This window comes from Pituophis catenifer, unplaced genomic scaffold (genome assembly GCF_029215685.1).
Source record: "Pituophis catenifer annectens isolate HBS135680 unplaced genomic scaffold, rPitCat1.0.hap2 SCAF_10, whole genome shotgun sequence".
Taxonomy (NCBI): domain Eukaryota; kingdom Metazoa; phylum Chordata; class Lepidosauria; order Squamata; family Colubridae; genus Pituophis; species Pituophis catenifer.
Genome location: NW_027256890.1, coordinates 23,627,779 through 23,650,594, shown reverse-complemented (window position 1 = coordinate 23,650,594; position 22,816 = coordinate 23,627,779). Strand labels below are relative to the sequence as shown.

Sequence of the window (22,816 nt, the reverse complement as noted above, 5' to 3'; positions counted from 1 at the left end):
GAACTGGGCCTGGCTGGTCCAGTGAAGAGAAGGACCAGGGGAGACAGGAGAACCTCTTCCAATATTTGAGGGGCTGCCCCAGAGAGGAGGAAGGGGGTCCAGCTATTTTCCAAAGCACCTTTGAAGGCCAGACAAGGAAGAATGGATGGAAACTGACCAAGGAGAGATTCAACCTGGAAATAAGGAGAAATTTCCTGAGAGTGAGAACCATCAACCAAAGGAACAGAAGTTGCCTTCAGAAGTTGTGGGAGCTTCATCATTGGAAACTTTCAAGAAGAGACTGGACAGGCACTTGTCAGAAATGGTATAGGGTCTGCTTGGGGGGGGTGGACTAGATGGCCTACAAGGTCCCTTCCAACTTCATTAATCTGTATATAATTGAAGGAACCCCGATCATGCCAATCCTGTAGGAGTCAATCAGCCAGACAGATATTTCTCGGCGATAGAATGGAATAACAGAGTTGGAAGGGACCTTGGAGGTCATCTAGTCCAACCCCCTTCTTAGGCAGGAAAGCATATACCATTTATATTGGTATTGCTTCCTGATTGCTTATTTGTAACCTATGACTATTATTAAGTGTTGTACATGATGAACGTATCTTTTATGTACAGAAGAGCATATGCACCAAGACAAATTCCGTGTGTGTCTAATCACACTTGGCCAATAAAAATTCTGTTCTGTTCTGTTCTGTTCCATTCCGTTCTGTTCCGTTCCGTTCCGTTCCATTCCGTATTTTCTATTCTATTCTATTCTATTCTATTCTATTCTATTCTATTCTATTCTATTCTATTCTATTCTATTCTATTCTATTCTATTCTATTCTATTCTATTCCATTCCATTCCATTCCATTCCATTCCATTCCATTCCATTCCATTCTGTATTTTCTATTCTATTCTATTCTATTCTATTCCATTCTATTCTATTCTATTCCATTCCATTCCATTCCATTCCATTCTGTATTTTCTATTCTATTCTATTCTATTCTATTCTATTCTATTCTATTCTATTCTATTCTATTCTATTCTATTCTATTCTATTCCATTCCATACCATTCCATTCCATTCCATTCCATTCCATTCTGTATTTTCTATTCTATTCTATTCTATTCTATTCTATTCTATTCTATTCTATTCTATTCTATTCTATTCTATTCTATTCTATTCTATTCTATTCTTTCAACCCAGTCTTGGGTTATCTTTCAAACCTAATCTTGCGTAGCTTCTTCTCCGGTAATATTGTACTGCTAACTAGGGCATACAAAACCTTTGCTAGACCAATTCTTGAATACAGTTCATCTGCCTGGAATCCACACTGCATATCTGACATTAATACGATTGAGCAAGTCCAGAGGTATTTCACGAGAAGAGTCCTCCATTCCTCCACTCACAACCGAATACCTTGTGCCACCAGGCTTGAAATTTTGGCCTTAGACAACTTAGAATTACGCCGCCTTCGGTCTGACCTAAGCGTAGTACATAAAATTATCTGCTACAACGTCCTACCTGTCAATAGCTACTTCAGCTTCAACCGCAATAATACACGGGCACACAATAGATACAGACTTAAGGTAAACCCCTCCAAAGTAGACTGCAGAAAATATGACTTCAGCAACAGAGTGGTCAATGCCTGGAATGCACTACCTGACTCTGTGGTCTCTCCCCAAAACCCCCAAAACTTTAACCTTAGACTGTCTACTGTTGACCTCACCCCATTCCTAAGAGGTCTTGTAAGGGGCGTGCAGAATCGCACCAGCATGCCTTCCGTCCCTGTCCTACTGTCCCCATTTATCCTTATCCATTTCCTGTATTCATAACCGTGTTTAAACTTACATCTGTTATCTTATACATGTTTGACAAATAAATAAACAAACAAACAAACTAGCTAAAAGGCACACCTCCCGTCTTCACCGAACGTTTCGCCCCACGGTATGAATGATTGGCTGCTTGAACAGGAAAGCTGCTTCGCAGGAGAGGCTAAAATTAGATGTGTTTAATCCCACCTTGATTACTTTTATAAATAACTCGAGGTGGCAAAGGAAAGCGTTGCCCTGCTCCGATTTTCCCACGACAACCACCCCTGCGAGGCGGCTGGCAGCGGGAGAGTCCGGGAGACAAGGCATTTCATTCCCAGGCGGACGTTTTCTTGTCTAAGTTAGTGGTAAAAGGAGCCCCCCAGATTCCTCCTCCTGGTTTTTTCATCAGTGTTACCCATAACCTCTTCCTACAAAATACAGGTAGCCTTGCCACAGTTCATTTAGGGACTGTTCCACGTTACAACGGCACTGGGGGGAAAAAAAGACAATTTTTCACACCTTAGCAGCATCCCCATGGGCCACGTGATTTAACTTCGGATTATTTAGTTAGTTAGTTAGTTAGTTAGTTAGTTAGTTAGTTAGTTAGTTAGTTATTGGTTAGATTTATATGCCACCCTTCTCCGGAGACTCAGGGCGGCTTACAATGCTTTTAAGCAATAGCCTTCATACTTTTGTATAGACCTGCTTAGTAGGGCTTTCGGGCCCCCCTAAGCGGTGTTCTTTTTTATACAAAGTCATCGTATTGCCCCCACAATCTGGGTCCTCATTTTACCTACCTCGGAAGGATGGAAGGCTGAGTCAACCTTGAGCCTGGTGAGATTTGAACTCGCAGTAATTGCAGGCAGCTGGCAGCTGCAGCACTTTAGTCCGCTGCTCCACCAAGGCTCTTGGATTGACAGCCGACTCACATTTATGACGGTTGCAGCGGTCCCGGAGTCGTGTGATTCTCCCCCCCCCCCCTCTTTTGTGACCTCCTGACCGACAAAGTCAATGGGGAGGGCGGATTCATTTAATGATCGTGTGACTTAATTTTTTTTTTTTTTTAATTTTGATTTATATGCCGCCCTTCTCCGGAGACTCAGGGCGGCTTACAATGCGTTAAGCAATTGAAGAACTGCCAGTAATTCGCTTAACCAACGAGACGAGAAAACTTGTAAAATGGAGCAAACTCACTTGACAAATTTCTCACTGAACGACATGCATGTTGGGCTCAATGGTGGTCGTAGGTTGAGGACTGTAAGGCCAGAGGATACCGTACCCCAATTTGGTCCACGGCACAGTTAAAAAAAAAATGGGTCCCATCTCCCCTTCGAGGCAATTTGACACAGAGCAGAGGAAGGAAGATTCCTCCGTAGGTTCCTCTAAAACATACGATGAACGGTTGCAGGAACTGGGCCTGGTTAGTCTAGTGAAGAGAAGGACCAAGGGAGACAGGAGAGCATCTTCCAATATTTGAGGGACTGCCCCAGAGAGGAGGAAGGGGGTCAAGCTATTTTCCAAGGCACCTGAAGGCCAGACAATTTGCTGACTTCCAGTGGGACCGGAAGGCCCATTTTTCGCTCTCCCCAGGCTCCAGAGCCTTTCTAAGATCCTGGGGAGAGCGAAAAAACGGGCCTTCCCCACCCTCACAGGCCCTCTGGAGGCCAGAAACAGCCTGTTTCCCTACTTCCGGTGGGCCCAGAAGGCCGGAAAATGGAGCTGAGCTCGTGTGCCCACCTATATGGCTCCATGTGCCACAGGTTCGCCATCACGGGTCTAGGGTCTCCTGCTTAGGGGGTTGGACTAGAAGACCTCCAGGATTCCTTCCAACTCTGTTAATTCTGTTCTGTTATTGAAGTCCAACCCCTCTGGAAGACCTGCATGCGGCATTGATGGAAAACCTGCTTCAGATTGGGTTTAAGAGAGTAAGTCTCCCAGCGCTTTGGAACCTTAGCGACTTTTAAGATGGGTGGACTTCAACTCCCAGAATTCCACCCATCTTAAAAGTCGCTAAGGTTCGGAAACTCGAGTGTAGCCAAACCAAGCAGGGCTAAAAAAATTGGCTGATGAGCTCGGGAGAAAGTTATCATCATCCACCCTGCAGGAAGGTCAGGTTTGAATATCGCCTGCCATACATTACCTCTCTCCCCCTCCCCATCCTGCCCAAGCCCTCTCCTTCCTTGCTGCCTTTCAACGCACGCCCCCCTCCCCACCCCCAATCTCATGCCCAAGCAGGCAGAGAGGCCTTAATAACAGCCTCCCGACACATTAATTTGCGGCTTTGAAACGCCGTGTCGTTTCTCCTTTCATTTTAGCACCAGGGGTTGCCAAATCGAGGGCCCCTCTGCTGCCTGCCTCACACCCACGGCTCCTACACACACTCACACGCATGTGCATGCACGCCTCCTGCTTGTGCAAAGAGGGCTGGGCAAAGAAGGCCCCTCTGTCCTCTCTCTCTCCCCTTCCCCTTTTCAGCTCCCTTCACAGGACTGCTGCTCCTGCATGCAAGATTACATGCTATGCCCAGTGGTGGGATTCAGCCAGTTCGCACCTATTCGGGAGAACCGGTTGTTAACTTTCTAATCAGTTCGGAGAACCGGTTGTTGGAAGAAATCCTTATTTTGTTTTATTCCACTTTTCAGGGCTAATCCTGTAAGGAAGGCAGGAAGGAAACATTCTGGTGGTGTTTCTAGCCTAATCTTTATTGCCCTGTTTACAGAAACTGCCTCTCTGGTTAATCCGTATTACATTGTAACAGTGAGTGATGTTGAGTTGGCCACATCACAGTTGATCACCTGACCACCAAGCCATGCCTACCCAGCTGGTCATTAGGGCAGAGAACCGGTTGTCAAATTATTTGAATCCCACCACTGGCTATGTCCCACCTGCCACCCCAATGAAAATCATTCTCAAAAGGAACCTAGAAAGGGAGGGGGACTTTTCTAACCAACGTGCAAAGGGCAGCCCAGTCAGGAATGTCTTTGAATCTTCTGGTTTGCTAGTCGGGGATGATGGGAGCTGTAATCCTTTCTTAATCAGCCAAGGGGTCTTGGGGAGCAAAGGCTACGTCTCAGAGGCAGATGGGCTTTGGGGGTGTCTGCAGGAAGAGTCATAAGAAGTCAAGATGGAGGCCAATGCAATCCTAAATTGCATTAACAGAGGGATACAATCAAGATCAACTGAGGTACTAATACCACTCGATAAAGCCTTAGTAAGGCCACACCTAGAGTACTGCTTCCAGTTTAAAAAAGATGTTGAGACTCTAGAAAAAGTGCAGAGAAGAGCAACCAGGAGGATGAGGGGACTGGAGGCTCAAACATACGATGAACGTTTGCAAGAACTGGGCCTGGCTAATCTAGTGAAGAGAAGGACCAGGGGAGACAGGAGAGCATCTTCCAATATTTGAGGGGCTGCCCCAGAGAGGAGGAAGGGGGTCAAGCTATTCTCCAAAGCACAAGAAAGAAAGAAAAAGAAAGAAAGAAAAGAAGGAAGAAAGGAAAGAAAGAAAGAAAGAAAGAAAGAAAGAAAGAAAGAAAGAAAGAAAGAAAGAAAGAAAGAAAGAAAGAAGAGAAGAAAGACAGACATCTGAGTGAGCCATGGATGGACAGAAGACATAGCTAGTCTAGTGAAGAGAAGGACCAGGGGAGACAGGAGAGCATCTTCCAATATTTGAGGGGCTGCCCCAGAGAGGAGGAAGGGGGTCAAGCTATTCTCCAAAGCACAAGAAAGAAAGAAAAAGAAAGAAAGAAAAGAAGGAAGAAAGGAAAGAAAGAAAGAAAGAAAGAAAGAAAGAAAGAAAGAAAGAAAGAAAGAAAGAAAGAGAAAGAAAGACAGACATCTGAGTGAGCCATGGATGGACAGAAGACATAGCTAGTCTAGTAAAGAGAAGGACCAGGGGAGACAGGAGAGCAGTCTTCCAGTATTTGAGGGGCTGCCCCAGAGAGGAGGAAGGGGTTAAGCTGTTTTCCAAAGCACCTTTGAAGGCCAGACAAAGGAAGAATGGATGGAAACTGACCAAGGAGAGATTCAACCTAGAAATAAGGAGGAATCTTCTGACAGTGAGAACAATCAATCCATGGAACAGAAGTTGCCTTCGGAAGTTGTGGGAGCTTCATCCCTGGAAGCTTTGAAAAAGAGACTGGACTGCCCTCTGTCAGAAATGGTGTAGGGCCTCCTGCCTGGGCGGGGGGTTGGACTAGATGACCTCCGAGGTCCCTTCCAACTCTGTTAATCTAATCTAATCAAACTCTCTATGGAGATGACGCCTTCTTTGGCCTGCAGTGATGCTCTGGAGGGGCCTGACTGGGAATTGCCGGGCTGGCTGGATTCAGATGAAAGGCTTTTTTTTTCCCCAGATGTGTGTGAAAATCACAGCAGCTGCAGCGACGGCTGTGACGCCTCCGGTCCACAGAGAGCTGGCTCGTCTCAATGCAGGTCTTTGCTTTTCTGGGGGTTTTTTGCCTGCGGCGGGACTCTCCAGCTGTTGGGCCGAGTCCAGCGTTCCAGCATTCTGCAAACCCAGATAAATCAGCAGCAGCGATCCGGTGCCAAGGTTTGGGAGGGGTGTGTGTTTGCTTTTCATGTTTTAATCAGTGGAGTTTTGTCGTTTTAAAAACGGATTGTCTACGTCTTTGATTGGGGGAGAGCCCAGAGTTGACGGGTAGATGGGCGGCTTCATAAATGCTATCAACAAAAACAAACAAATGAACAAACAAAAGACTTCCATTGAAGAGGTGGGCCAAGGCGGGAGGGAGAGGGGGCTGCCCATCAGCCACGGCTGAAGAAATGTCAGGATGACACACACCCTGCAAGTCAGAGGTTGGAGGTTGCCTGCTGGCTCAAACTATTGTGAGGCAACTGCCCTGTGTACACACAGACACACACACACACACTCTCCAGATTTACAAGAACGGTTGCCACCAGAGATTGTGGGTACTCCATCACTGGAAGTTTACAAGAAGAGATTGGACAATATAATGGATAATATTATAGGGTTTCCTACTTGAGCAGGGGGTTGGACTAAAAGACCTCTAAGGTCCCTTCCTTAGAGAGAGGGGAGAGGGAAGAGAGAGGGGTGGAAGAGAGGGGAGGGAGGAAGAGGGGGAAATTAGAGGAGGAGAGAGGCTTAGACAGGGAGGAAGAAAGGAGGAGAAGGAGAAAGGAAGGGGAAGTAGAGAGGAGTAGGAGAGGAGGGAAAAAGAAAGTAAGAAGGAAAGAAGAGAGGGAGATGGCAGGATTGAGAAGAAAGATTGCTGTACGGCAAAAAAGATGAAATGGAAGAAAGGCAACCCCGAACATATATAACTATATATTAAGATGAAGAATGAATGGTTAAAAAATAAAAGAGAATAAATACGAAGAAACAGGAAAATTAGAATTTGAGGGCGGGGGGGGAAGGGGTTTGACTAGAAGACCTCCAAGGTCCCTTCCAATCTCAGTTATTCTGTTCTCCCTTTTATGGCACATCAGAATAACAACCCGAGCAGCCAATTCAGGATTCTGTCCAAATTGCCCTAGGATTGATATTCTTGACCAGAAAGTACATGTTCACGAGACAAAGCCGCATTCCCACCCACCCACCGCCCTTTGGCTCCCGGCCCATTCTCTCGCGTGGCCGCCCCCCTTGAAAGCTACCCTGTTTTCCCCAAAATAAGATGATTTCAAGGTTCAAAAAAAATATAAGACAGGGTCTTATTTTGGGGGGAACATGATAGATAGATAGATAGATAGATAGATAGATAGATAGATAGATAGATAGATAGATAATGATAAGATAGATAGATGATAGATAGATAATGATAGATAGATAATGATAATGATAGATAGATAGATAGATGATAGATAGATAGATAGATAGATAGATAGATAGATAGATAGATAGATAATGATAAGATAGATGATAGATGATAGATAGATAATGATAGATAGATAATATAAGATAGATAGATGATAATGATAGATAGATAATGATAGATAATGATAGATAGATAGATAGATAGATAGATAGATAGATAGATAGATAGATAATAAGATAGATAGATGATAGATAGATAATGATAGATAATGATAGATAGATGATAGATAAATAATGATAGATAAATAATGATAGATAATGATAGATAATGATAGATAATGATAGATAGACAGATAGATAACGATTGATTGATTGATAAGATAGACAGACAGACAGACAGATAGATATGACATAGGCAGAAAAGAAGGAAGGAAGGAAGGAAACAAAGATAGATAGATGGATGGATGGATAGATGGATAATGATTGATAGATAAGTTCAGATAGATAGACAGACAGACTGATAGATATTACATAGGCAGAAAAGAAGGAAGGAAGAAAACAAAGATAGATAGATAGATAGATAGATAGATAGATAGATAGATAGAGATAGATAACTAGAGAGAGATAAGAGACAGAGATAAATATAAATAAATAAAAATAGATGATAGATAGATAGATAGATAGATAGATAGATAGATAGATGGATGGATGGATGGATGGATGGATGGATGGATGGATGGATGGATGGATGGATGGATGGATGGATACCCTGTTTCCCCCAAAATAAGACATTCCCTGATAATAAGCCCAATCGGGCTTTTGAGCGCATGGCATGCTTATTTCAGTGTTCAAAAAAAATATAAAACAGGGTTTGATTTTTGGGGAAACGTGGTTATAGTAAATGGGAGGCAGAAGCGCTCCAAGAAAGAGGAGAGATGGTGGCACATGGATGCACACACACATACTGCCTTGTGCAGAAGGAACAGAGGCCTGCAATGAGACACACCACAGCGAAAGGATTGAGCACTCATGCACAAACACACACCAGCCAACCTCTGGCTGCCTAGATACCCCTCTGTGCCCACCCAGCTGCCCCCAGGGCACCTTCCTTCTGCTCCGGTCAAAGTTAATGGGCTGTATAACTGCCAACCAGGCGCATGGGAAACTACGGCGTGGCACACTTCAGATGCTCTCTCTCTCTCTTTTCCTCCGGAGGGCAAGTCCTCTTTTGTGGCCTCCCTAATCAGCCATTAACAGTGACTAATGGGAGATTCTTTCCCGCTGGAAGATACTGGGGGGGGGGGGGGAGAGAAGAGATCCAACATGGGGCCCCCAGGCGCTGGGGCATCCGCTTATTGACTTTCACCAACTCTTTTCAAGCCGGGGGCGGGGGGGGAACTCCAGCCCTCTAACCTAGGGGTCTCCCACCTTGGCAACTTTAAGACTTGTGGACTTCAACTCCCAGAGAATAACTGAGTTGGAAGGGGCCTTGGAGGTCTTCTAGTCCAACCCCCTGCTTAGGCAGGAAACCCTACATCACTTCAGATAAATGGTTGTCCAACATCTTCTTTAAAAACTTCCAGTGTTGGAGCATCTACAACTTCTGGAGGCAAGTTGTTCCATTGGTTAATTGTTCTCACTGTCAGGAAATTTCTCCTTAGTTCTAGGCTGCTTCTCTCCTTGATGAGTTTCCATCCGTTGCTTCTTGTCCTGCCCTCAGGTGCTTTTGGAGAATAGTTTGACTCCCTCTTCTTTGGGGCAGCCCCTGAGATATTGGAAGACTGCTCTCATGTCTCCCCTGGTCCTTCTTTTCACTAGACTAGCCATACCCAGTTCCTGCAACCGTCCATCCTATGTTTTAGCCTCCAGCCTCCTAATTGTCTTTGTTCCTCTTCTCTGCAATTGCTCCTTCCTCCTCCCTTTTTCCACGTTAACAACAATCTTGTGAGGTGGGCTGGACTGAGAAAGCATGGTTGACCCTAAAGCACCCAGCCACCTTCATGCCTAAGGCAGGACTACAACTCACTGCCTCCTGGTGATTGGCCCAGAGTCACCCAGCTTAAGAGTTCCCAATTCTTTAATGATTAGATGGAAACAGCCGTGTTTTGTCGTGTCAACCATCCCATCCCCGGGAACTCTTGGTGGTCTCCCATTCATAATATTAGCCGGGCCTCACCCTTAGCATCTCAGCCTGGAAATTCATCAGCCTGGGTGCTGCCCCTTGCTGAAATATTTTTTTTTTTATAAACGTTTTTTTATTTTTTAACAAACATACACAAAAAAACACACAATGCATTTTTTCTGATCAGGGTATTGGCCGAGTCACAAATTTGTGCAGTTTTTAGTTATCTCCCCAACACAATTTATGTATGTCACTTTTTGCCCATAATATTCTTTTCTCTCTAATTTTTCTTTTCTTTTCCTTGTTTCTTTTGATATATAGCCAATATTACCATTCATTCCTAATCTCTAATCTTAGTCAATTTTTCTTCTTTTCTTTTCCTCCTCTAATTGCTCTCCATGTTAAAAAAAATCCCTTTGATTTAAAAAATCAATCCTTTTTCTAATACTTAACCCTAAACTCTAAATCATCCCGTTCAAATATTTTCCCATTACTCCTTTTTCACAACATAATATAATTTCAAGGGTTTTCCCTAAATTCCGTTGTTCCAATCACAGATATTAATGTTCACAGTCCATTTCCTTCCCTCTTTTCTATTTCTTCCTTGATCAACTTATTCACCTGCTGAAATATTTCTCATCGTATCTCAGTTTAGAGTTCGCCACCAAGAAGAGGGGAGGGTCAATTTATTTTTCCAAAGCACAGGAAGGTAAGACAAGAAACAATGGATGGAAACTCATCGAGGAGAGAAGCAACCTGGAATTAAGGAGAAATTTCCTGACAGTGAGGACAATTAACCAGTGGAACAGCTCGCCACTAGAAATTGTGGGCATGTGCCAAGGCTTAAAACTGTCACTGAAAAGCGACGTCATGACATCTGCGCGGATGGGCTGAGCCTCCTGCAGTTGCCGCTACCATTTGCTCGAGCCGGATAAAACCAGCTGAATTTCACCTCCGGCATAGGGTCCTCTGCTTGAATAGGAAGGTTGAGCTAGAAGACCTCCAAGATCCCTTCCAGCTCTGTTCCGATTCCGACTCAGTGAAAATTGTTAGCAGCTCAATATTTGCGCTCTGCTTTCCCCCCCCCCCCCAAAAGCTTGCTTCCTTTAGCCTAACTGCATATAGCCGGAGGCGTTTCATTTCCAAAGGCCTCTTGAATTAAACAAGGTCTCCTCAAACTTCGGTTGGGCCTCTCCGGGGAGCCGCTTCCAAAACATCACCAAATGGCACCTACGAGGAAACATCATATTTAATACATAAAGAGCTCAAGGCCATCAAATCAAATCAGCTTCAGGGTTTTATTTTGTTTTGTTTTTTTGCCTCCGACTGCTCTGGGTTTCTGGAGTGCCGGCCCAACTGCCATTCTAAGCTTTGGCCAGCAAGAAGAGATTAGATTAACAGCGTTGGAAGCAGGGGTGAAATGCTCCGGGTTTGGACCGGATCGCCCGATCCGGTAGCGATGGAGGCGGGTGGTTCGGAGAACTGCTAGCAAAAATCCCTGCGCCCCCCCCCCCCCCACCATGCCCAGCTGAGCCGCGCAGTCATCAGAGGCTCTTTTTTTTTTTTTTTAAAGCATTTTTTCTACCACCTCTTCGGCTGAAAAAATGCTTTTAAAAGTAAAAAAAAAAAGGTGTGGCTCAGCTGGAATCGTCAAAGGCTTTTAAAAGCATTTTTTCTACAACCACTTCAGAAATTGTAGAAAAAATGCTTTTAAAAGCCTCTGACGATCCAAGCTGATCTTTACAAGAAAAAAAGCCTCTGCCGATCAGGCAACTCAGCTGGGATCATCAGAGCCTTTTGAAAGCATTTTTTTACAACCTCTTCGCCGAACAGAACTGGTAGTAACAAATTTTAGATTTCATTACTGGTTGGAAGTGTAAAGTAACCTTGTAATACTATTTCAGTAGTTAAAGTTGCAGACCCCTGCCCTAAATCAACCAGTTGAACAATCGGGCAACCAGAAAGTCCGGGCTGGAGATGTATTTCTTATTTGCAACCATCTCGCAACCTTGCTAGAAAGTTATCCGGGAGAAGTCAAGCACCTTCGGGCTGGAAAGGAAGAATTCCTGCATGAGAGGCATAATTCTTCTCCCTCCCCGTAAGTCTCCAGGAGCCTTGCCTATTTATGTCTTCCTCTCAGATTTACAGTCCAACAGACCTTCAAGATCGGAGGACAGCTGAGAGCGCCCAGAGGATGCCACAGCCAGGAAAGACATGTGTGTGAATCAAAGAGAAGATCCCGCTGGCGAGGTGGGTGGGATGGTGGGGGAGCAGGTGAGGCTGATCTAAGCTGCCAAGATTGTTTTGTTGCCTAATGCAAGGAGGGCTGTGCCCCGAGGCGAAGAGAGCGCAACCTCCTCGGGCATCACGCCAAGTCTTTTCGATCCAGCCCCGGCAGCTTATTCAGGCTGATCAGATCTGTGAAACCTGGCCCGGGAGGTTTTTTTTTTCGTTTGCAGAATTGAAGGGGAGATCATCTGGGGCAGAGCTGAAGAAGCTCCTTGGATGAGAAGCGAAACGTCTTCAAAGAAAAAAAAGCAGAAAGTCCAGTTGCCTCTTGAGAAAAAAACAAAACGCACCTTTGGGACAAGCAGGACCTGGAGGACGGAGAATCTCCATAGACTTTTAGCCATGCCCTTTGGGATGAACACCTTCAGATTAAAATTAACATATTGTTAATCTGTTAATTAACAAGTTGGAGTTGGAAGGGACCATGTAGTCCAACCCCACACCCGAGCAGGAGACCCTACACCATTTCTGAGAGATGGCAGTCCAGTCTCTTCTTGAAAGCTTCCAGTGATGAAGCTCCCACAACTTCCGAAGGCAACTTCTGTTCCATGGGTTGATGGTTCTCACTGTCAGGAAATTTCTCCTTATTTCCAGGTTGAATCTCTCCTTGGTCAGTTTCCATCCATTCTTCCTTGTGGGGCCTTCGGGTGCCTTGGAAAATAGCTTGACCCCCTTCCTCCTCTCTGGGGCAGCCCCTCGGATATTGGAAGATGCTCTCCTGTCTCCCCCGGTCCTTCTCTTCCTTAGACTAGCCATACCCCAACTCCTGCAATCGTTCATTGTATGTTTAAGCCTCCAGTCCCCTCATCATCCCTTCCAACACCATTTTCAGTTCAATCGTGATGGAAGGGACCTTGGAGGTCATCTAGTCCAACCTCCTGCCCAAGCAGGAGATCCTATACCATTTCTCACAAATGGCAGTCCAGTCTCTTCTGAAAAGCTTCCAGATATGAAGCTCCCATAACTTCCGAAGGCAACTTCTGTTCCTTTGGTTGATTGTTCTGACTGTCAGGAAATTCCTCCTTATTTCCAGGTTGAATCTCTCCTGGATAGGTTTCCATCCATTATTCCTTGTCTGGCCTTCGGGTGCTTTGGAAAATAGCTTGACCCCCTTCCTCCTCTCTGGGGCAGCCCCTCAAATAGTGGGACACTGCTATCCTGTCTCCCCTGGTCCTTCTCTTCACTAGACCAGCCAGGCCCAGTTCCTGCAACCGTTCTTCATGTTTTAGTCACCAGTCCTTTGATCATTTTAGATAGATTCAGATAGATTGATCAGTTTCCATCCATTATTCCTTGTCTGGCCTTCAGGTGCTTTGGACCTTCGAACGGTGCAGGAGTAGGAACGGATTTCCAGAAAAAAAATGCAGACTACAGGATCCATTTGTGCTTCAGTTGAGATGCAGAGAACACAAACGCATCCCCAACAGCTTTTTGTCTGTGTTCAACAGGGAAGGAAGGGACACAGGGAAAAAAACATCTGGCAGAAAACACAGCTCCAACTTCTCAATGAAAGAATAACACTCCAGAGCTGAAGAAGCTTCTTGGATGAGAAGTGAAACATCTTCGAAGAGAAACCAGAAAGTCCAGTTGCCTCTTGGAAAAAAAGCACCTTTGGAGCAGCCCTGGTTAAGCTTTTCCAAGAGCTGCATTCACATAATACATTTAACCTGGTAATCGAAGTAACCCATGTTTTCGGTTTACGCATCACTGGTGTCAACTCACAAAGCATCCCTGGCCTGCTCTCGAGTTGCCATAGGCAAGGGGGATGGGGAAACGGCGAAGCAGCACGGCAGCCAAAAACAAAAGCACATTCCAGACATATTTCTCTCAAGGCTGTCTCCTGGGGTTACCCACAGCAACTGGAGGGGAGTGATCCAGGTGTGGAATTCACCTTCGCTACCGTTTCTCAAATGGGAGTGTTCACGCGTGACACCTCTGCACATGCGCAGGACCTTCTGTGCACACGCAGAAAGTCAAAGATGGGACGTGATGATATCTGAGCAAGTGGCCAGAGCCTCTTGTCACTGGCGCTACCGGTTTGCCCGAGCCAGATAGAACCGCCTGCATTTCAACACTGGAGTGATCTCTACAACCTGTGAAATTGCTCCGTTGGTGAATGTGATTGATGACACACCCTAGGGGGAGAGGGGAAACAGGATCAAATCTGGGTCATAAATTACGTGGGGTCAGAGCTGGCTTTACTTGGAAGTGCCGACATGAAGTTCCTAATAAATAACTGGATTTTGAAGCTTGGCTGGAGGCTGATGATTTAATTAGAGTATCCTGACAACTGCAAGCCTGGATACAAGGGCCGTATAGATTAATGTGATGTTTATTATCCTCAATTTACGACCACAATGGAGCCCCAAAATCCTGTTGCTAAACAGGACAGTTGTTAAGAGAACTTTGTCCCATTTTATCACCTTTCCTGTCACAGTTACTAAGAGAATGACTGCAGTTGTTAAGTTAGTGACACGGTTCTTAAATGAATCTGTCAGAAGGTTGCCAGAGATCATAAGTCTCTTTTTTTCAGTGCCGCTGTAATTTTGAACAGTCACTAAACGAACTGATGTTAAGTCGAGGACTACCTGTATAATATAATGATCATAAATATGAATCAGTTCCCAAACGGCTGGATTTCAATCATGTGACCATGGGGATGCTGCAGCAGTCACGAGGGTGGAAACGGTGATAAGTGACTTCGTTCAGTGCTCGTTGCAACTTGGAAACGGTCACTAAATGAGCTGCTGTAAGTTGAGGACTACCTGTAGTCCGAGGACAAGAGAACAAACATCTTTCAACTTCTCAGTAATTTCATCCGTTCAAAACGCTCCCGTCAGAATACAGAATAGTTAAAACCATCCAAACAACCTTCCATTATTTTGTTCCAAGCTCTGACATACAATGAAATGACTGGCTATACAGCCAGTCACTTAAAGGCTCCCCGTTAGGACTTCAACTACCCTGTTTCCCCCAAAATAAGACATCCCCTGATAATAAGCACGGCAATAAGGCCAAGTGTTTATTTCAGGGTTCAAAAAAAATATAAGACAGGGTCTTATTTTCGGGGGAACACTGTAGATAGATAGATAGATAGATAGATAGATAGATAGATAGATAGATAGATAGATAATGATAGATAGATAGATAAGATAAGATAAGATAAGATAAGATAAGATAAGATAAGATAAGATAAGATAAGATAAGATAAGATAAGATAAGATAGGATGGATAGACAGACAGATAGATAGAGATAGATAACTAGAGACAGGTAAGAGACAAATAGATATATATAAATAAATAAATATAGATGATACATAGATAGATAGATAGATAGATAGATAGATAGATAGATAGATAGATAGACAGACAGACAGACAGACAGACAGACAGACAGACAGACAGATAAAGATACATAACTGGAGAAAGATAAGAGACAGGGACAAATAGATATAAATAAATAAATAAATATAGATGATAGAGATAGGTAGATAGATAGATAGATAGATAGATAGAGAGAGAGAGAGAGAGAGAACTAGAGACAGATAAGAGACAGAGACAAATAGATATAAATAAATAAATATAGATGAGAGAGAGAGAGAGAGAGAGAGAGAGAGAGAGATACCCTGTTTCCCCCAAAATAAGACATTCCCTGATAATAAGTCCAATCGGGCTTTTGAGCGCACAGCAATATGGCCAAGCGCTTATTTCAGGGTTCAAAAAAATATAAGACAGGTTCTTATTTTCAGGGGAACACGGTAGATAGGTAGGTAGATAGACAGACAGACAGACAGACAGACAGATGGATGGATTAGAGGAGGAGAGAAGATAGATAGATAGATAGATAGATAGATAGATAGATAGATTAATAGATAGATAAATAGATAGATAAATAGATAGATAGATAGGATAAGAGAGAGAGAGAGAGAGAGAGATAACTAGAGACAGATAAGAGACAGAGACAAATAGATATAAATAAATAAATATAGAAGATAGATAGATAGATAGATAGATAGATAGATAGATAGATAGATAGATAGATAGACAGGTAGATAGATAGATACCCTGTTTCCCCCAAAATAAGACATCCCCTGATAATAACCCCAATCCGGCTTTTGAGCGCATGGCAATAAGGCCAAGCGCTTATTTCAGGATTCAAAAAAATATAAGACAGGGTCTTATTTTCAGGGAAATATGGTAGCAAAATTCCATTCTGTGCCACCATACGCCAATTCAGGTAGTCCTCGATTTACAACAGTTCATTTAGCGACCGTTGGATGTTACAACGGCACTGGGGAGGGGGGAGAAAGAGACTTTACGACCGTTTTTTCACAGCTATGACCTTTCTAACATCCCCATGATCAAAATTCAGAGGTTTGGCAACTGGTTCGTGCTTATGACCGTTGCAATGTCCCGGGGTCCTGTCATCCTCTTTTGCGACCTTTCGACAGGCCAAGTCAAGGGGGAAGGTTGGATTCACTTAACCACTGGGTTACTAACTTTATCAACGGCCAGTGATTCAATGGACATTCCGCGGCAAGGAAAGTCGTAACACTGGGGAGGACCAAACTCACTTAAGAAAGGTCTCGCTTAAACCAGAGACAATTTGGGCTCCATTGGTGGTTGTAAATCGAGGACTACCTGTATATTCTGCACTCCGGCAGGTTTAAGGGACTCTTGCAATCTCTCTAATACGATGTAGTCAGCAATAATATTCCCACAGCCTCCCCCCCGTCAGCGACTGTGCCCTCTCTAAGAGGAAACTGCCAAAGGGAGAGGCCAACCCAGTCTCTTTTAATAGATGGCAATCGTGGGGGTATCTGGGGGGAGGGGGGGAGGTGGTCCGCGTGCCCCTTCTTTCCCGGGTGCTTCAGGGCCTCGGTATAATAGGGCTCATTAAAGACTTCTTCAGTCTTCCCCGCCAGCCCCTTGTCTCATTAAAATGGATTGGGCTGTCAGCCCCAATATGCAATTGGCTTCATCAGTAGTGCAGGAGCTGGGGACGAGGAGGGGGGACAAACAAAGAGGGGGGGGCTGTGGAGGAGAAGCAGGAAGAGGAGGGGTCCCGGAATTGGGTTTCTCTGCTGTAAGACTCTCCCTTGGGGGCGTGGGGAGGAGGGGGGGGTGCTACAACAGGGGAAGTGCGCAGGCCTCCACAGAAAAAAAACAGTAATAGAATTGGAAGGGACTTTGGAGGTCATCCAGTCCAACCTCCTGCTCTGGCAAGGAAACCTATATCATTTCAGACAAGTGGCTGTCCGGTCTCTTCTTAAAAGCCTCCAGTGATGGAGGCTCTGGTGGTAAGCTGTTCCACTGGTTAATTGCCCTCACTGTCAGGAAATTTCTCCTTCATTCCAGGTTGCTTCTCTCCTTGATGAGTTTCCATCCGTTGCTTCTTCTCCTGCTTTCTGGTGCTTTGGAAATAAGATGGCCCCCTTCTTCTTTGGGGCAGCCCCTCAAATACTGGAAGACTGCTACCGTGTCCCCTCTAGTCCTTCTTTTCACTAGACTAGCCAAACCCAATTCCTGCCACCGTTCTTCGTATGTTTGAGCCTCCAGCCCCCTAATCCTCTTTGTTGCTCTTCTCTGCACTCTTTCGAGAGTCTCAACATCTTTTTTTATATGAATGAATGAATGAATGAATAACTTTATTGTCATTGTACGGGTATACACAGTATACCCATACAACGAAATTCACTTAACACCCAAAGACCAGGTCCAACACATCTAACAATCCCCAAACACCCTCCCACCCACCCCAAATTCCCCACCCCTAAACCACCCAAACATCCACACAACAGACCAAGTAATGCTGTCCAACTGGCCCTTTAGTTCATGGTTGAGTGCAATTATAGCTCTGAGATATATATTCTATTCTATTCTATTCTATTCTATTCTATTCTATTCTATTCTATTCGTATTCGTATTCTTATTCTTATTCTTATTCTTATTCTTATTCTTATTCTTATTCTTCTCCACTCCACTCCACTCCACTCCACTCCACTCCACTCCACTCCACTCTATTTCTATTTCTATTTCTATTTCTATTTCTATTTCTATTTCTATTCTGAGTTTGGTTGTTTTCTTGCAGACTTTTCATGACCCAACTAGGTAACATTATCAGTGCTAGAAGGGAGTGGGGTTTGTGGAGAAGAGGAGGAGGAGGAATTTGTCACCTAAGACAAATTCCTTGTGTGTCCAATCACACTTGGCCAATAAAGAATTCTATTCTATTCTATTCTATTCTATTCTATTCTATTCTATTCTATTCTATTCTATTCTATTCTATTCTATTCTATTCTTTCCTGTATTGTATTGTATTGTATTGTATTGTATTGTATTGTATTGTATTGTATTGTATTGTATTGTATTGTATTGTATTGTATTGTATTGTATTCTATTCTATTCCATTCCATTCCATTCCATTCCATTCCATTCCATTCCATTCCATTCCATTCCATTCTATTCTATTCTATTCCATTCCATTCCATTCCATTCCATTCCATTTGCTTGTCAGAAGGTCGCAAAAGGGGATTGTATGACCGCAACGGTCATAAATATGAAGCAGTTGCCAAGCGTCTGAAGTTTGATCACATGACCAGGGGGGATGCTGCAACGGTCATAAGTCTGAAAAATGGTCCTAAGTCACTTTTTTTCCCAGTGCCGCTGTAACTTGGAACGGTCCCTAAACGAACGGGGCCGTAAGTCGAAGCCTACCTGTATGCACACTTTAACCGAGGCTAAATCTCTCCAGGTTTAGCATATTTCACAAATTCAGCTGCCCAGGCTTTAACTGACATGGCTAAGCACAAACCCCGATTGCTGGTTTTAATGACCATGGAAGGATGCTTGGAATAGTTGTCATTCCTGTTGGGGTGGGATGGGGGGGGGGAAGTGGGGGGGAAGAGTGGGTCTCTTCCCGTGAATTAAAAGTTTCCACCTTTCATTTGCCATCCTCCATTTCACTTCATTGCGTACCTTCTCAGCAGATTAAGCTGAATCATGTTGTAATTAAAAATGAAACCTCCAGGCCCCATTAAAAGATACCTGTGAATACCCGGTGACTGACAGGGACGGCCTCCAAAGTATGCAGGGAATGTTCTGTCCTCTCTCTGCACACTCAGCAAAAGGCTGAGCCATTTTTTATCTTCCTAAAGAAGGAAAAGTTCCCTAAAAGTGGTTTAAACAGGAGGCCGTGAGTTCTAGTCCCGCCTTGAAAGGCAGCTGGGTGACTTTGGGCCAATCACCAGGAGACGGTGAGTTCTAGTCCCACCTTAGCCATGAAAGGCAGCTGGGTGACTTTCGGCTAATCACCAGGAGGCCGTGAGTTCTAGTCCCGCCTTGAAAGGCAGCTGGGTGACTTTGGGCCAATCACCAGGAGACGGTGAGTTCTAGTCCCACCTTAGCCATGAAAGGCAGCTGGGTGACTTTCGGCCAATCACCAGGAGACAGTGAGTTCTAGTCCCACCTTAAAAGGCAGCTGGGTGACTTTGGGCCAATCACCAGGAGACGGTGAGTTCTAGTCCCGCCTTAGCCATGAAAGCCTTCCCTTGCTGGCTGCCATTAAAATCCACTTTACAACAGGCAGGTAATTATGACAAATGTTGTTCAGAGGTGGTAGTCAGCCAGTTCGCACCAGTTCAGGCGAACCGGTAGCAGAGATCATGGGTGGGCCTGCCCACCTGCCCCAGTTCTATGCTGTCCTATTTAGGGACTGTTGTGGCCCACCAGCAGAGCTGGTGGCAGACTCAGACAGTGAGGAGGTTGGGGAGGAACCTGGGCCAGTCCTGGAGTCTGGGGAAGGCTCGGATGAGGGCTCTGCGTCAGAGGCAGAGAGTGGGCCAGGGCCGTCTGACAGTTACCAGCTGCCTTCGGAGTCAGACATCAGTGGGGCAGAAGAACAACTGGAGCCTGTTCCCAGTGTGCGCATGCAGTTACCAGATGAAGGGAACAGCTAAAGAACAAGGGTCGACTCAGGAGTAAAGCCACAGGTGGACGATGAATGGCTCCTCCCAGAGGGAATAAAAGAGGAGCGAAAGGGGAGTTGAGTTTGCAGGAGACAATTAGTTTGCTTAATTGGTTCGTGACTCCTTGCCAAGTTTTGAAGATATCGGCCTGGCAGCTCTCCAAGCTAGATAAGGTCTGTGACTGTAAATTCACCCTTGAAAGACTTTGCTGGATGTGAATAAAAGACATTCACAGTAACTCAATAAAAAGGGGGTTTTGTCGGGACAAGGAGTCTGCTTTGTGCGCTTGGGAAGCCGAGGTTAGAACAGGGATGATTTTGAGGCCGGGCACATTCACAGGAAGAGCACACGCAAAACGAGCCCGCGCACAGCGAACTGATGGTAACCCCTGCTGATGTTGTTCCTACTTTAACCTTTAGATGTCAAGATTTTCTGGCAAACCACCCCCTCCCCCTCTAATCTCGTTGCTTCCCCGACTGGCAATTTGCACGACGCCACGCCCTTGGGGTAGAGCGGCAAAAATATTTCCTCACAACTCGCTCCCTAAAGCATTGCTTCGGGTTTGCCATCAAAAAGGGTGAGGGGGTTTAATCAACAGACCCCTTCCCCCCCCAAAAAAAAATACAGAAGCGGTTTTAGTTTTCATGAGCTCCGACAAAAACTACGGTAATCTGATTCAGACTAATGAACAGAGTGCCTGTAATTATCTTTCAGGCTTCTTGCTTCTCCAAAATCTCCGATGCGTTTCTTTGCTCGGAGAGAGCAGCCCAAAAAAAAAAAAAAAAAAAAAAAAAAAACCCACAAGTTTTTGAAAACGGGCGAAAGGGAGGCATTTTAAGCTAAATTTTGTTTAGACATGAGTAGAGGCCCCGCACGTTTACCACAATGCTTTCGGGGAGAAAATATATTCATAATTAAGGTGTGTTTCCCCCAAAAATAAGACCGGGTCTTATCTTAATATTTCCTCCAAAAGATGCATTAGGGCTTATTTTCTGGTTAGGTCTTATTTTTGGGGGGAATACGGTATTAAATGCATCCATCTGGCTGTCAATCTTAACTGGAGCTTATTTTGGGGGTAGGGTTTATATTACAAGCATCCTGAAAAATCATGCTAGGGCTTATTTTCTGGTTAGGTCTTATTTTCGGGGGGAATACAGTACTAAATGCATCCATCCGACTGTCAATCTTAACTGGAGCTTATTTGGTGGGTAGGGTTTATATTATGAGCATCCTGAAAAGAAAATCATGCTAGGGCTTATTTTCTGGTTGGGTCTTATTTTCAGGGAAACAGGGTAATATTTGTTCAAATCACAGAAAGCGCAGAATGGAATAGAAACCCAAATCTACCCACCCTCTCCTGTTTTACGAATCCTTTGTTCCCACTCTGCTTATTTTGATCCGTGATCGTAAATAAACAAACTTTGAAAGGTTCTCCTCGGTTCACAACAATCTTGCTGTCTCATTGCTGGCAGCCACTTCACCCTGAGATCACTGGCTCCCCAAGGATTTATTTATCCCGGTAATTTCCAAGCGATTCCCTCCAGAGAATATCTGCAACCAGATGCCATGGGGTTTAACCCTGCTGCTGATTCACACACAGATTCTTTCTCTTTTTAAGCGGCATTTAAAGCCCAACCTTCTGTTTCTCATTAGCTCTGAATGCTTGCACAACAAGAAAAAAAGAAAGGAAAAAAAAAAAAACCCAAATCCAAACATTCATTCAGGAGCGAGCAAGTGAGAAATAAAAGGTCCCAGAACGCAACTAAGCAAACAAGTAAATAAATAACACTCTGAAGGAAGGATGCTTAAAAGACGTGTTGGGGCAAATGTATAAACATTTTAAATTGTTATTGCTGTTAGGAAGGCGGTAAGGGTGGTAATGATGCAAACACATCCAGAATGCAAACCCGCATTGGGTGGCTGAGACTGCACAGATCTTGTGTCTCTCACCACTGTCTACCCCGTATTTCTCAACCTTAGCAACTTTAAGAGGGGTGGACTTCAACTCCCAGAATTCCCCAGTCAATATGGTTTAAGATGGGTGGACTTCAACTCCCAGAATTCCCCAGCCAGCCTGAATTCTGGGAGTTGCACTCCACACTTCTTAAAGTTGCTGTGAGGTTGAGAAAAAAACCCAGCCTACTCCCCACATGGTCTCTTCCTTGCATTTCTGCCTTCCGAAGTTTTTATCCCACCTTCCTTCTCTCTTTTTCTTTTAATACATTCACCGCTTCGACATCAGCCTCCCCCTTTGACAAACCTGTTGGTCTTCAGGCACTGTGTAGCACAACACTCCCGAGGTTTCCAGCGGGCCGACTCCCCAGTGTGGGGGAAGGACGAGCGTAAGACGGAGGGGAAACTGGGTGGAACTCCACGGAGGGTGGCCAGTTCCTGGCTTTTTCCTTCAAGGCTCAGCCCTCAAGTGCATCCAAAGGTGATTTGTGGCATGAGTGGGTAGCTGTTTTTTTTTTTTTTTTACAAGTGTGCCTTTTGGAGTGGAAGCGTGGGGAGGGAGCTGTCCCTAACCCATGTATCTCTTCTACCCTCCCCTCTCCTCCCCTTGGAGATCTGCCATCTCGGCACGCAGAACAAGCCAGATCAAAGAGACGCCCCCGAGAACCTGCCTTTCGTAGAATTCGAGTCCCGCAGCCACGTTTTAATGAGGATCCATTTGCAGGGATCTGGTTCAGAATCGTCCCCGGGTTTTGTTGAGCTCCGATTAAAGGCTGAGCAGAAACACCCCTTTATCCCAAAGGGGTAGGGGGCTCACCCACCCATCCATCTGGAAACCCCTTGGCAGGACAGTGTTCCTGTGGCCGCTCCCTCCCCCCAACGTCCACTCTCCTTCCC

At 44.9% G+C, this 22,816-nt stretch overlaps 1 protein-coding gene across 1 annotated transcript in view; it reads right to left on the bottom strand.

Annotated features, from left to right (window-relative positions):
- NRXN2 (neurexin 2) overlaps positions 1-22,816 on the bottom strand; it is a 428,827-nt gene that overhangs the window by 204,201 nt on the left and 201,810 nt on the right. The gene's annotated exons all lie outside the window — the stretch shown is intronic.